This window comes from Urocampus carinirostris, chromosome 3 (genome assembly GCF_059441175.1).
Source record: "Urocampus carinirostris isolate Australia breed hairy pipefish chromosome 3, RoL_Ucar_1.0, whole genome shotgun sequence".
NCBI classification, from domain to species: Eukaryota; Metazoa; Chordata; class Actinopteri; order Syngnathiformes; family Syngnathidae; genus Urocampus; species Urocampus carinirostris.
In genome coordinates, this window is record NC_142351.1 from 39,378,503 (window position 1) to 39,394,084 (window position 15,582).

Consider the following 15,582-nt stretch of genomic DNA (forward strand, 5'->3'; position numbering starts at 1 on the left):
AAGTGGTCGGCGGCGCCCTCTGTTGGCTGCGGCTGCATCGGCTCGCTACAACGGGTCAGGTGCAATCGACATTTCGTTCTGTGTACATTGTTACACAGAATGACAATACAAGGAAATTATTTATTTATTTTATTATATATATATATATATATATATATATATATATATATATATATATATATATGTATATATTATATAAATATATTTCACAATCTGAGTTGGTTAGTCCTTGTTTTAAGGAGCCTGTAGGATCTATTAGAGGGAAGCAGGTCAAAGAAGTGGTCCCCTGGATGAGAGAAGTCTTTTGTGGATTTCGCAAACCAGCAAGATCCTCTCGACTGGGTGGAGAGCAGACAATAATTTTTTTTTAGCTTTGTTGATGATTCCAAGGGTTTTTTTGTCTGCTGCCCTGCTTCCAGCATACCTCACTGTAATGACGGGAATTAGATTTAATATTCAACGCAACTTTTTAGTTCTAAAATAAGTACGTATTACACCAGGGGTGGGCAATTAATTTTTATCAGGGGCCGCATGAGAAACCTGAATTGTGTCAGAGGGCCACCAACTTTCTTTCATTGTAAAATGCTCAAATTAAATATTTTGAATAGCTGATGCTGATAATCAGAAGAATATAGCACTCTGTAAATATTTATATTAGGCTATGTGAAATTGTGGTGTATTGGTTAAATAAGAAAAACAATCATTGAACCAGTGCAATTTATTTTTAACTTGTTAATTTCCACAAACAATAACTTGTAATGTTCTCCACCTCATGTTACCTCTTCAGTGAGAATAATCCAGTCTGTTCTGGGCTTGAACAAGGGCATTGGAATCTGGCGGAATGTCTGAAGTGGCTATGCGAAGGACAGCTGAGAGGTGGTCAACAGTCATAGAGGATCTATGTTTGGATTTATTAAACTTCATAACTGAGAATGTCTGTTCACAATGATAGGTAGATCCAAAGAGGACTAGGATCCTCTGAGCATGCTTCCTCAGGTGTGGAAAGTTCTCCTCTTTGAGGGAGTAAAAATCCAGCAGTGAGACTGACTTGAAGTGATCTGCCAGAAGTGTGTCAGACTGCAGATCTATGAGTTCCATCTGAACTTCACTTGGGGCATCATCCACACTGCAGTTGAAGGGAGAAGAGACCATGTGCATTTCACTCTCAAGAGTTTTGAAATCGCCTTGAAAACTCTGCATGCAATGTTTCTAACATGGTTGAGTACTTTTGGAGGTGATCGCCTGATCTTTTGGCTTCCTTAAGTGTTGGCAAGTGGGTCAGAATGTTGTCCTTCACTTGGCTTGAGAGAAGCTACAGTTTTCTCATAAAAGCCTTCACTGCACTGTACATCTCATGCACAAAAAGGCCCTTGCTCTGCAGTTTGACATTAAGTTCGTTCATTAGTGCGGTCACATCCACAGTGAATCCGAGGTCTGCCAACCAGTCTTCATCTGAAAGTTCTGAGACGTCATGACCTTTCTGAACACAGAACTCCTGAATCTGGTTTCTCAGGTCCCAGACACTTTTCAGAATTTTGCCAAGGCTGAGCCACCTAACAGTGCAGTGATAGCTTATGTCACCATGTTCAGCCTCATTTTCCTCCAACAAAGCAACAAACTGTATGTGATTTAAAGCTCTCGCTCTGATGAAGTTAACTATTTTAGTGACAGAATCAACAACATGTTTCATTTTTAACACTGTCTTACACAACACTTCCTGATGTATGATACAATGCAAAAATGTCAATTTCTGATCAGGGTTCATTTCTGTCACTTTATCCTGCATTCTCTTTAAAAGTCCAACATTTTTCCCGGCCAGATTTGGACAACCATCTGTTGTCACACCTGCAAGCTTGTTCCATTTCAGTTCTAACATGTCCATACATCCATACATGCATTTACCTCTCTGAACAAGTCATTACCTGTGGTTGTCCCTTTTATTGACTGCAAGGATGCCAACTCCTCCGTGATTTGAAAGTCTGCGGTTATCCCACGTAAGAAGATGAGCAGCTGGGCGGTGTCACGTACATCGCAGCTCTCATTCAAAGCCAGAGAAAAAAAGTCAAAGTCCGCCGCTCTTTTCTTCAGCTGAAGCTCTAAATTTCCCGTGATTTCCTCAATCCGCCTCGTTACAGTGCGTCGGGAGAGTGAAACGTTCTCAAACGCGCCCTTTTTTTCTGGGCACATCAGCTCAGCAGAGTCCAATAAACACTCCTTAATAAACTCTTTGTCGGAAAATGCCCTACTTTTTCTGGCGATTTTATGAGAAATTACATAACTTGTCCTGACGGCTGCATCTCTGGAAGTGTGAAGTTTAGTGAAAAATCCTTGTTGGGTTTGTAGTTTTGCTAGCAATGCATCAGACTCCCTTGCACGCTCTTCACCAGACAGGTTTCTGTATTCATCTTCATGCTTGGTCGTGTAGTGGCGATTCAAATTATATTCTTTAAACACAGCAACCTGTGTACCACAGACTAAGCACACTGCTTTACCTTTAATTTCTGTAAAGAAATATTTGGCAGTCCATGTCTTGTTGAAAATACGGCATTCGTTATCAACTTTTCTTTTCTTGGGGTGTGCCGACATCTTGAGGGTACCCTGGCGAACAGTATCACCTTCACTCACTCAAGTGTATACGCGCGTGAAGGCGCTACGTCTATGACGTGTATATGTAGTCAAAATAAAATTTCAAAATAAAAGTTTAAATTTTTTTATTTATTTATGGTGTTTATGATTGGTCTTACGCGGGCCGGACAGGGACGTACAAAGGGCCGGATGTGGCCCGCGGGCCGTAATTTGCCCAGGTCTGTTTAATCCATCATACAAAGTATACACACCAGAAAAAAATTGCCCATTTCATTTAACCAATCAATACATATTTTCTGATGAGAAACTGTTTACTTAGGTTTGCCTCAAATATGACAAAACATAACAGAATAATATCAACAAAAGAAAGTGAGTCATGAGGGTTAATCTCTTGTGTTTGGTTTTTAGAACCCAAACAAAATGATTTCCTTTGAATCCATTATATTTGTTTAAAATGAAAGACTAAGAAAAAAATTAGGAGGGATGTTAAAAGGAGATGAACACCTATTTTTAGTAGTGCTATTTTGTTCTGTAGGTAATTCTCCTTGTAGTTTTATTTAATTGTATTTACACATTATATATACACATTACATAAGCATTTCCCCCCTATTTTACAAAAAAAAAAAAAAAAATTAATAAATGGCAAAAATATAGTAAAACAACAAAAATAAATTAGAAATTCTGCAAATTAGTACATACAATTCTTTAACATAGTTTCTGCTCAAAACAACAGGTCAAAAAAGGGGAATATATATACAGGGAGTGCAGAATTATTAGGCAAGTTGTATTTTTGAGGATTAATTTTATTATTGAACAACAACCATGTTCTTAATGAACCCAAAAGTCTCATTAATATCAAAGCTGAATATTTTGGAAGTTGGAGTGGGGCTTTTTTAGTTTTAGCCATTTTAGGAGGATATCTGTGTGTGCAGGTGACTATACTGTGCATAATTATTAGGCAACTTAACAAAAAACAAATGTATACCCATTTGAATTATTTATTTTCATCAGGGAAACCAATATAACAGCTCCACATTCACAAATATACATTTCTGACATTCAAAAACAAAACAAAAACAAATCAGTGACCAATATAGCCACCTTTCTTTGCAAGGACACTCAAAAGCCTGCCATCCATGGATTCTGTCAGTGCTTTGATCTGTTCACGATCAACATTGCGTGCAGCAGCAACCACAGCCTCCCAGACACTGTTCAGAGAGGTGTACTGTTTTCCCTCCTTGTAAATCTCACATTTGATGAGGGACCACAGGTTCTCTATGGGGTTCAGATCAGGTGAACAAGGAGGCCATGTCATTAGTTTTTCTTCTTTTAGACCCTTTCTTGCCAGCCACGCTGTGGAGTACTTGGATGCGTGTGATGGAGCGTTGTCCTGCATGAAAATCATGTTTTTCTTGAAGGATGCGGACTTCTTCCTGTACCACTGCTTGAAGAAGGTGTCTTCCAGAAACTGGCAGTAGGACTGGGAGTTGAGCTTGAGTCCATCCTCAACCCGAAAAGGCCCCACAAGCTCATCTTTGATGATACCAGCCCATACCAGTACCCCACCTCAACCTTGCTGGCGTCTGAGGCGGACTGGAGCTCTCTGCCCTTTACCGATCCAGCCACGGGCCCATCCATCTGGCCCATCAAGACTCACTCTCATTTCATCAGTCCATAAAACCTTAGAAAAATCCGTCTTGAGATTTTTCTTGGCCCAGTCTTGACGTTTCAGCTTGGTCGTTTTTCAGCCTTTCTTACCTTGGCCATGTCTCTGAGTATTGCACACCTTGTGCTTTTGGGCACTCCAGTGATGTTGCAGCTCTGAAATATGGCAAAACTGGTGGCAAGTGGCATCTTGGCAGCTGTACACTTGACTTTTCTCAGTTCACGGGCAGTTATTTTGCGCCTTGGTTTTTCTACACGCTTCTTGCGACCCTGTTGACTATTTTGAATGTAACGCTTGATTGTTCGATGATCACGCTTCAGAAGCTTGGCAATTTTAAGAGTGCTGCATCCCTCTGCAAGATATCTCACTATTTTTGACTTTTCAGAGCCTGTCAAGTCCCTCTTCTGACCCATTTTGCCAAAGGAAAGGAAGTTGCCTAATAATTATGCACACCAGATATAGGGTGTTGATGTCATTAGACCACACCCCTTCTCATTACAGAGATGCACATCACCTGATATGCTTAATAGGTAGTAGGCTTTCGAGCCTATACAGCTTGGAGTAAGACAACATGCATAAAGAGGATGATGTGGTCAAAATACTCATTTGCCTAATAATTCTGCACTCCCTGTATATATATATATATATATATTAAATATACAAGTAGGAAAGGTAATTTAAAAGATCAAATAAAATAGCAAATGTTTTAAACGACAAAAAATATACAAATATATAACTATCAACACAATAAACAAGTAAATTAGGAAAGAAAGTATTTAAGAAAAGATAAATATTGCAAGCAGTGAAATGATGATTACTCCATAAAATAGAATATTAATTAAAAGAAGGGAAAAATATATTTTAAAATAAAATAATAACAATATACTAAAACAAAAGAGCATTTCAAAACATAACGTAAAATGATGGAAACAGTCATTTAAATGAAAAAAAAAAAAAAAAAAAATTTGTACAACAAAAAAATAATATGACCTAAATCAGTATCTGCTAACAGAACAAGGAATGCTTCAAACTATATTCATTTTTCTTTAAAAAAAATAATGACATCATTGCTGCTCCACGCAACAAAATCCCAATAAAAAAACAAAAAAGAATACATTCTTATATTTTATAAATATGTAAAAATAATAAAAGTAATTTGAAAAAAACAACAACTTAAATATCAAAAACAATATATTAAATGAGGAAAATTGCTGAGCAACTAAACAACAACAGATTATTTGCAAACGAGAAGATGCATAACCTTTCTCAAATTCTTTGCTTCTTGGTCTAATCTTTCAGGTTGCCTTTCACACGATTCCATTCACCCAACAACACCATGAAGCCACAAACAAAATGGAGCTGTTCTTTCCGTTTCCAAGCAGTCTTCTATTAACATAAAATAGTCACTCAATTAGGACTTTGCCAGTGGTGTTTATAATTCATTGAGAGAGTCAGCCTGTCTTATCTAACTTGATCATATCGATCTCTAACAGATGGCCAGGAACAGCGGCAGTGCGCTAACAAGGTTAGCTGGCCTCACTGAGAGAAAGGACCAACTGCACTTTACCAAATAGGTAGGAGTGTAGGTTGTGATCCGTTATCACCAGTCGACTATTGCTGAAAATAGGAGTCAGCAGAGAACTTTTTTTGTTCTGGCAGCTGAAGAATGCCATTGTTGCCTTCTTAAAATAAAATCCACTGTTTTTCCCTCAATCCATTATCTCCAATCGCCAATTGCTGAGAGCAGGGGCCGATAGAGCCGATTTGTGTTATGTGTGGCGGCTCCTTTTTTTCGTTGTTTCCGCCTAAATTGGACAGCGCCCATGCTGTGATCCAAAGAGTTGGTCAACTATTGCCGAGAGCAGGGGCGGGCAGGGGCCTTTTCTTTCAGTTTGGGCTGCTGAAGCATGCCAGTGTTGCCCCCGTAAAATAAACTGCACTATTTTGATCAGGATCAATTCTCGCCAGTCGAGTAATGCTGAGAGCGGAGGCAAGTAAAGCTAATATGTGTCATGTGTGGTAGTTCTTTTTTTCCACCTAAAATAAAAGGCACCAGTAGAGCTACGATCCGTTATCCCTAATGGGAGTTGAAGGGCTATTTTGCGGATCTCCGCATACTGTAGGGGGTTCTGGTCCCCATTAACTGTGATAGATGGGGGATTACAGTAACATGCAGGGAAAATGGTAAGAAACGAGTCGCCATTTTATTTTTTTTAAGAATTGGAATCCCGGTTCGGGAACAGGTGTAAACAGTTGTTGGCTTGAAGAGGGATTAGCGCCACAAGGCCATACTTGCCCAAGACACACCACAGGAAATGGTGCCCCTACGACCCTAGAACGACTGAAAATTCTGTTTTGTAAAATCGTGATATAATATGTTTTGTCATATCACCCACCCCCATGGAATGGTAAAAAAATTTTTTGTTTTATTATATTTTCCTAATCAGACCTTTTGCAGTGAGGTTTGCAATTGGGTTCCTTGAATGTGATTTTCATTTTTGCACTTCGATACGCAAAAAGATGGCAGGTGGATCATTTCTGTGGTTAAAAAAAGGTCAAAGTGTAATTTCAGTGTTGTCCCAAGTTTGGTTACTTTGTTAAGCAACAAAAACACAATCTTAAAAGACACTACCTGGTTTGTCGTAAAGATTAAACAACAAATAGTTGTCATACAAAAAAATGTTTTTTAAATAGAGATAATGCAACATACAATGAGTTGTGCATGAATACTAACTACAAAGATTTCTTTACAAGGCCCTTGGAAGTTTTAATTCTGATAAATTTGCCTAAATGACAACAAATAGGTTTTATCTATTTCGCCCCAAAGGCAAACTTGCTTGCAGACATTGAAAAGGAAAACCCTGTTTGGACACTTCAGAAACAGTAAACCCTTTTATTAAACAGTCAAGGCAATTTAAGACGGTGTAAAGCATACAAACAAGTCCTAGTCAGTTGACATAAAAATACACAAATTATACATTGTATAAATGGAATCTGGATTAATGGCCTGAGGAAGGAGCTCAAAGAAAACATGATAAGAGGATGCACTTCAAAGACCAGCGTTTGAAAACAGGACAGAGCTGGGGCTATATTAATGTTTCTGGAATGCATCCCCGCGAGAAACGAGGGTTCGCATTAGACTTGTTACCTCATATCGCATTTGGAAGAGCTCCAAAATGTTCCTCTGCTCTCCAGACTATTGGCTCAGGCGCTTTCTAAACATTGGCTTATAAGGTGCGACTACCGCTAAGGTGCTTCGAAACATTTTTGGAAGAACAAATGAAATAAAAACAAAGTTGTGCTGGGCCACAAAGACGAAATCTTTTATGCCTCTCACAGGCAGGAATCATACAGGGAAGTGCACGTCACCAGGACAGAATGTTTAATTGTGGGTCGTTCAAAGGTGTTTGTATCAGGCACGCAACAATTTAAAAACTATAATAAACCCAATGTTGGGAAAAAAAAAAGGAACAACCCATTACAAAACAAGTACAACAGGCAGAGAGTTTCTTCTTCAGGGCCATCGCCACCCTAAACAGGCACACAATACTATTAAAAAAATATTTTTCGAATGTATAGAAAAATCTATATTCATATTTTATTTTGTTATTGTTTTTGAAGTTGTTGCACTTAATAACAACATTGGCAAGTTTTCATGAACTTTCTTTTAAATATCTTTCCTTTTATCAATTGCCGTATTCTTTCAAATGAAATCCACACCTGACCCAAATTAAAATCTTGGTTCCAATCTTTTACTATCACCATAAAAGTTGCTCAAGTAAACTATAATTACATTCGCAACACCATACATTTTCTTATTTTACCTTCATTCTCACATGGATACCACAACTGATTTTAGGATAGAATCCGACTTTGTGTGAACGCTCAGACCCAATGCCGCCCATACACATTTTTGGACACCTATTCTGATGTCTGTATTTACATTTAATAATAAATACTGTGATCCCTCGTTTATCCCTGTTGATGGTGACCAAAGCCCCTTGCAATATGTGAAAATCTGTGAAGTACTCCCCCTCCCCCATTTTAAAAGGCTCGCAGCAGTAGTTGACAGGGGATAATGCCTCGCGGCCTAACAGGCGCTGTTCGTTTTAGGTGAACAGAACTGAAAAAAGCCGCCACAAATTTAATCTCGCTCTTAGCAATAGTCGACTGGAGATAATAGATCACACCAAAAACAGTGCAGTTAATTTTAAGCAGGCCACAAAGGCATGCTTCAACATTGGTTGTACTAAGTATTACAACAGCATCCAATGGACCAAAACTCCCGAAAAATGCTTTGACGCCCCATACTCTCAGCAGTAGTTGTCGTAGATACTGTGCATTTAATTTTAGGCAGGCCAGAACAGCATGCAGAAATACTGAATTGCAGCTGCACAAGTTCATTTTATTCAAAGCGGATTGAACGGGAAAATCGTCACAGCAATCGTCCATATTTGTTTTTTTCTGCGATCGTGCATCCAGTTCATAGGCAGCAAGGCTTGAATAAAATAAATAAATAAATAAATATTTCACTCGTTTTTTGTGTTTGTCCAGTCCGCTGATACAAAAGTTTGTTAGTGCATTTTCATATTAGATTTATGGCATTCAATGATAAATGTTCTACTATGAGTGTATTTGGTATGTATGTAACATTTAAATATGAAGCGCGAAGTTGTGAGGGATTACAGTATGTCGTTAAACTAAAGAGCGTTTTAAAAGAGTAAATAAATAATTGTCAGCGGATGTGGTTGTAAAATTGAGAACCTAATTAAGTGTCTAGTTTGTGTAAATATGCAGCACAAATATTTAGTTTATCATAAAGTGTGTTTGGAACAGACTCGATGGGAAAAAAAGTGTCTTGTCACGAACCAGGAACGGAGACGGGAACGCAATTGCATTAGTGTCTTAGTTTTACTTGAAAAGAGACATAAGCTGGCAACCACGATCCAGTGTTTGTTGATTGTGGGGAGCAGGTCGTTCGGGACGCGGAAGTGGCACTTCTCTGGAGAGCGATAGCGGTGTCGAAGAGGGAAAAGCAGGTCGGGTTACCGGGGCGCAGGAGCAGAGACGTGGTCAAACGGAAAAAGGTCGAAGCTGGGAACGTACGGGAGTCAAAAACAGGGAGTCAGGTTCGGAAGTCTTGCCTTAGCGGGAGCTGAAGGTTCGCAACGATCGGACGCCGGTAACAGTGAGCCGGGGGGGTTTAAAAGTGGCAAGGAGTCAATCATGGCTGTTGGCACCACCATAACGACACAAAATAGTTTAGCATTGCCCATTTGTAGAGGATACAATGGGATTTTTGGGGTGGAAATTCCCTGGTTTTCTAATTTTGCCATAGTACTATACCGGTAAGTCCCCAAAATAGTTGCGTCACATCAAATTGGTCGACACAAGCAGCAGACTTGTTTGCACACACTATATTGTATTGATCAGTTAAACTATTTTCCTCCTTAAATGTCCAGAGAGCAGTTGGTGGGGGACCCACAAATATATTTGCTTTAGGAAATACACACTTGTAAAAGTATTTTCAGGCATGTTGAGGCCCCTAAAGACATCACATTCATTGGTTGGAGTGATGATAATAATGACAATAAACACAGAAATTCCAAAAGGGTCTTCACATTGCCAGTATCTCGAGCCCTAACCGAATATATCATAATTACAACCATTCCTAGTGGTATTTAACAGTTCCCACTTAAAAAGGATGGTTTCCAAAAAATCATAAACAAGGATAACAGCTTGAAAACATAACATGATGCCAATTGGTGAAAACAGGGAAGCACATTGTCGCCAAATAATTGCGGGCTTGTCCTGATGACTTATTGTTAACGCGATAAAAGCATAAAAATGCCAGCGTGGAGGGCGTTCCTCATCTAGAAGCGCAGCGCTGTTTTGGCCACAGCGCCGGCAAAAATTAGTCTCATGTGACAAAGAGAGCCTCAAACCTAAAGGCTGAAGCAAGTTCTGCAAGCGCTAAAAGGGGCTAGGCTAGTAAATAGTGGTACATAGAATGACCACATTTTTGCAGGTCATCTTTGGGAGCCTTTTATGGTTTTATTTGTTCTTGCTACTAAATACCAAGCATGAAAGTACATCTACAAGGTCCACACCTTTTAACTTCACACTTGCCTGTACTAATCTGTAACTACTTTTTTTCCCGGATCATAAATCGCACCAGAGTAAGAGTTTTCATGACATCCGTTATGATGAAAGAAAAAAACATAAATGTCGCACTACAGTATAAGTCACATTTTGGGGGAAGCATATTTGATAAAATCCAACGTCAATAAAAGACTTGCCGTTTAAAATTGTAATGACGAACAATTTAAAACAAAAAAAGAGGCAGCAACAGTATGACATGACTCGACTGAGCATGTGGCTAAGTTTATACAATATATATCTAGGGGATGTGAAAATAACATGTAAAGTGCACCACCCTGGCAAAAACCATGAAAAACAATTTTATAGTCATAAAAATACAGTAAATGGTTAAAATATAAACTATCATAGAGTTGATCGCTGTGGTCAAAAATAATATAGAAAACGTTTAGGGTTTTTTCTTTTGTATTGAACCTAGGTAGATTTTTTTTTCTGAATAAATGCGATATATTCTAAGTGGTTGTTTGTCATAAAACAACCCCAGATGTTGGGTCAACCAGAGGATCAGTCCTAGGGGTATTTTTTTGACAACATCGTTTTTAGAGTTCAGGCAGGAGGAAAACCACTTAAAGAAACTTAAAAATGGGTTGTTTAAAAATGAACTATAATCGCCAGCTAAACATGACATGACTTGACCAACACATTTTCCTTTAATTTGGCACTTTTTGGCGTATTATGCCCGTGGGAGATGTGAACAATGGAAAGCAACAATCTCTACATTTTTGTGGTGCTTAAGCTTTATTATTAGTTAATATCGTGGTTAGGAGATTGGATAGTCAACAGGTATTATTTGTTACGGTCTCCCTCCTTCACTGATTTGCATACTGCACTCTAATTGGCTAAACATTCTACCTGCTTTCAGTTCACATTGATGGTTAATACTATTTGACAGTATAAATGTTGTTTAAAAAATATACAGTACTTTTCTTTGTAAAACAAATGACTGATCCTGAAAAAAGGGTTTGCTCTTTGGTTTCAGGTTATAATATATTATTCAATAAGGATAATTAAAAAAGGAAAGGCTTTCTACTTCACAGATTTCGCCTATCACAGGTTCTTTTGGGATCATAACCCCTAAAAGAGGGTTCACAATATAATTTTACTAAGTTGCCGGTAGCATTATGTAATATAATGTCAAACCAACAGTATATAGAAAGACCTCAAAATCAAGAGGCAGTTAAAGAAATGAAATGAAATGATCTGAAATTATCTGCATTTATATAGCGCTTTTCAAGTCAATGACTTCCCAAAGCGCTTTACATTGTGCTTCACATTTCCCAATCGCGGCCGTGATCTGTGCAGCCATGTAAGGCGCTAACCTGCTTATTGGGGATATTGGGGGTTAAGTGTCTTACCCGAGGACACTTCGAAATGTAACACGGACAAGCCGGGATTCGAGCTGGGATCCCTTAATCCTAAAACGATCGCTCTACCTCCTGAGCTACTGCCGTCCCCAAAAGAGAAAATAAGTTTGTATTTGTCTTTAATTGATACATAATTATACATAACACTCCAATCATTTCTCACTTTCATTTGATTAGCAGTACTCTGGTGGGAAAAACATAGCTTAGCTTGGGACATGCTATGGATATTAGGTTCCATTAGCACTGATTAATGCTTTCACACCACACTCTTAACAGCATGAGCAGGTGTTACGGCCACCTGGAACACTCTAAGTGTCAAACGTTACTGGAAAATATGCCCCTTCAGTGCAAACTTTGAATTAAGGACAGTCACCAGAAGCGATGTAAAATGTATTCCACCTCATTTTTACCAGAAACCAAGAAATATCACAGCTTGTGTGGCTAAACTTTTTTGATGAGTTTTAGTGACACGCAAACGGTGGAAAAGGAAGAATATCTAGGGGGAGGTTGAAGTTAATTGAAAATAACCAGGTATTAAAATAGCTTACGTGTTGTTTCCGTGTACTGTATGTAGCATGTTGAAAGGTAGGTTAGTTAAATGCTGCATATTTTTTTATATGACATGTCATACCAACCAATCTTTTTCATGCTGAGAGCTACTTTTTTGTTACTACCAGTTTTATTGGATTTCTAAAATAAGTTGTTTATATTATTATCTTGATATCTTGATACTAGGTTATTATTATGTTATTACCAGTTTTTATTAAAAGAAGGGTTGAATTAGGCTCAGTCAACCCTTAAAACATCTCCCGTGTACTGAATAAAGGCACTGAGTGATTTACATATATAAATTACGAGCTAATTTTAAAAATAATTTTGGAAAAATGAATACGTATTTAAAGACACTGATCATATAAATGATTTATCATGGCAGTATTAAATCTGATTACCTAGAAAAAAACCCATCATGGTGAGTTAAATTTGCAAATTGTTCTGCAAGCTACTCAGCTGTTCTTGGGCCCCCTGATGCACCACATTGGTGACCCCTGATGTTATCTGTAATCGTGGCCAGCTCTCAAATCTTCCACCTAAGTGTTATTCAGTGCTTTTATTTTGAAGTTGTCCATAGCAGATGCTAGCTTGACACATCTATTTAAAATTAAAAAGAGAGCAAAATTTGAATTAAAAAACATCATCAAAAAATATTACTTAGCTGCTAATTAGGGAGACTAAAAAAAGACTACAATGACATTGATCCTGTTCTATGAACTAGCAGCTGCTGGCTAGCAGTTGGCCCTTATTTTCTACATTACAATTGTTTGTGATCAAAATTTAGTTACTGTCAATGCAGAGTTAGAAATCAAATATCTTAGGAAATCAGGATGACACATCAGTGGTCAGCTATTTTAAGGACCAGTGCACAGTTCAGTTCTTAGGAGGCCCCCTGGTGCCCACAGGCACCACATTGGGGACCCCTGCATGGATGGACATCCAAATATTGTACCAGGAAATGTAATTTATATATTAAACTTTCCTGCAGCACAAAAGCTTTGCACTTGAAACCTCGTCATAGAAATGTCTTCTTGTATTGATCAAGATAATCGTATAAAAAATATATGTTTCACGTTTTTCTGTCATACTACTTAATGTTTCAAAATGAATTTTTTTAATTTAACATGAGAATGAAAAAATACGATTTATACATACCATTTCTACCTAACTATGCATTTTTGCAATTTATGCACTCGTTCGACTTACTGTCAAAATATTTTATTTAGTTTTATGAGTTTTCTTTCTGACTGAATGTTTCTGGTGTCATGGGACACATACCAAATACGCTCAAAGAGGATCATTTATCATCGAATGACATAAATCTAATATAAGAATGCACTAACAAACTTTTGTCTCAGCGGACTGGACAAACACAAAAAAAGGAGTGAAATGGTTAGGGGTTATGGGATACATACACTCGCTGTCTTGACCCCAAAACAACCCATCCCACGCATTGCATAAGAGCCCACCCACGCACTCACCTTTCTTTTCCTGTACAGCAGTGGTGTAAAGTAACCAAGTACAAATACTTTGATCTTGCACTTAAGAAGGCGAAGGTGTAATACAGTATTCAATTTTCCTTGATTAGTCATTTTACTTTTGTCCTCAATTTCAATTAAATAGAAATGAATAATAATTGGTCTTCATTATCATTGATAACAACATAGTGGTACTTTTGTAAGATTAAAGGTGTCACTTCAGCATAAACATGGAATGAAAGACTTGAAATAATAAGATAAAAAGAAAGCAAAATAATATTAGAATAGAAAGGTGATATTCACAAAGTAGTGCTTATAGACTAGCCGAAGTTCTAAATGCATCATAAAATGGTACAATGAAAACAATCCGATGACATTAAACAGCTACCGGGTACAAAGATATGAATAAAATATGACTACATATTTTCTATATATAGGCAAAATAATGTTTCTTCTTTCAGTCATGTGTGCTTGTCTAGGGTGGTGATAGGCCTGGGGAAGAAACACTCTTGGAGCCTGTTAGTCCTTGTTTTAGATAGATAGATAGATAGATAGATACTTTATTCATCCCCTAAGGGAAATTCACATTTCCAGCAGCATCCCTGAGCTGAGAACAATACAATAATAAAGCCAAAAGAATACAATATACAGATACCCAGTGTGACGTGCAAATGCCCACTTTAGCATGTTATATAGAGTAACTAAATAGTGCTACACAGAACACATAATGCAGTAAGATTCGGTAATATCCAATGTAGGTGGTGTGGTTTAATGTGGGCCTTTACTCTGCCGGGTGGAGTTAAAGAGCCTCATGGCATGAGGAAGAAAAGATCTCTTCAGTCTGTCCGTAGTACAAGACAGTGACAGCAGTCTGTCACTGAAACTGCTCTTCTGTCCGGAGATAATGCTGTGAAGCGGATGCGATGGATTGTCCATGATTGACCTCAGCTTTTTCAGTGCCTGTCTCTCAGCTACTGTTGTTAGGCTGTCCAGCTCTTTGCCCACAACAGAGCTCGCTTTCCTAGCCAGTTTATTGAGACGAGAGGCATCCTTCTTCTTGACGCTGCCTCCCCAACACGCTGCCGCATAGAAGAGGGCGCTTGCCACTACTGTCTCATAGAATATTTTCAGGAGCTTTTTGCAGATGTTGAAGGAGGCCAGCCTTCTGAGGAAGTAAAGTCGGCTTTGCCCTTTCCTACATAGAGCTTCTGTGTTGGCAGTCCAGTCCAGTTTGTTGTCCAGCTGCACACCCAGGTATTTGTAGGTCTGGACAAATTCTACACATTCTCCCTTGATGGTTACAGGAACCGGGTGAGTTCTGGTTCTCCTGAAGTCCACCACCATCTCTCTGGTCTTGGTGGTGTTTAGGTGCAGGTGGTTTGCGTCGCTCCATCGGACAAAGTCCTGAATCAATCTCCTGTACTCCTCCTCCTGCCCGTTTCTGATACATCCCACGATCGCAGTGTCATCGGCAAACTTTTGCACATGGCAGGACTCAGAGTTGTACTTAAAGTCCGATGTATATAGAATGAATAGGAACGGAGAGAGAACGGTCCCCTGCGGAGATCCTGTGCTGCTAACCACGGTGTCCGATGTAAAGCCCCCCTGTTTCACATACTGCGGTCTGCCTGTCAGGTAGTCAGTAATCCATTCTACAAGGTGTGAGCTAACTCCCATCTCTGTCAATTTCCTACTCAGTAGCAGAGGCTGTATGGTATTGAAGGCACTAGAGAAGTCCAAAAATGTAATCCTCACAGCCCCTAGAGCAGGGGTATCA

The 15,582-nt window shown here is 38.7% G+C and overlaps 1 protein-coding gene and 1 long non-coding RNA gene across 2 annotated transcripts in view; both read right to left on the reverse strand.

The window, feature by feature from the left end:
• Window positions 1-15,582, reverse strand: part of LOC148369673 (adenylate cyclase type 6-like) — an 89,678-nt gene that overhangs the window by 39,261 nt on the left and 34,835 nt on the right. The gene's annotated exons all lie outside the window — the stretch shown is intronic.
• On the reverse strand, window positions 701-2,698 carry LOC148369674 (uncharacterized). Its single transcript, XR_015850034.1, has 2 exons — window positions 1,923-2,698; window positions 701-1,126 (listed from the first exon to the last, which is right to left on the reverse strand). It is a non-coding gene; the product is annotated as an uncharacterized LOC148369674 (long non-coding RNA).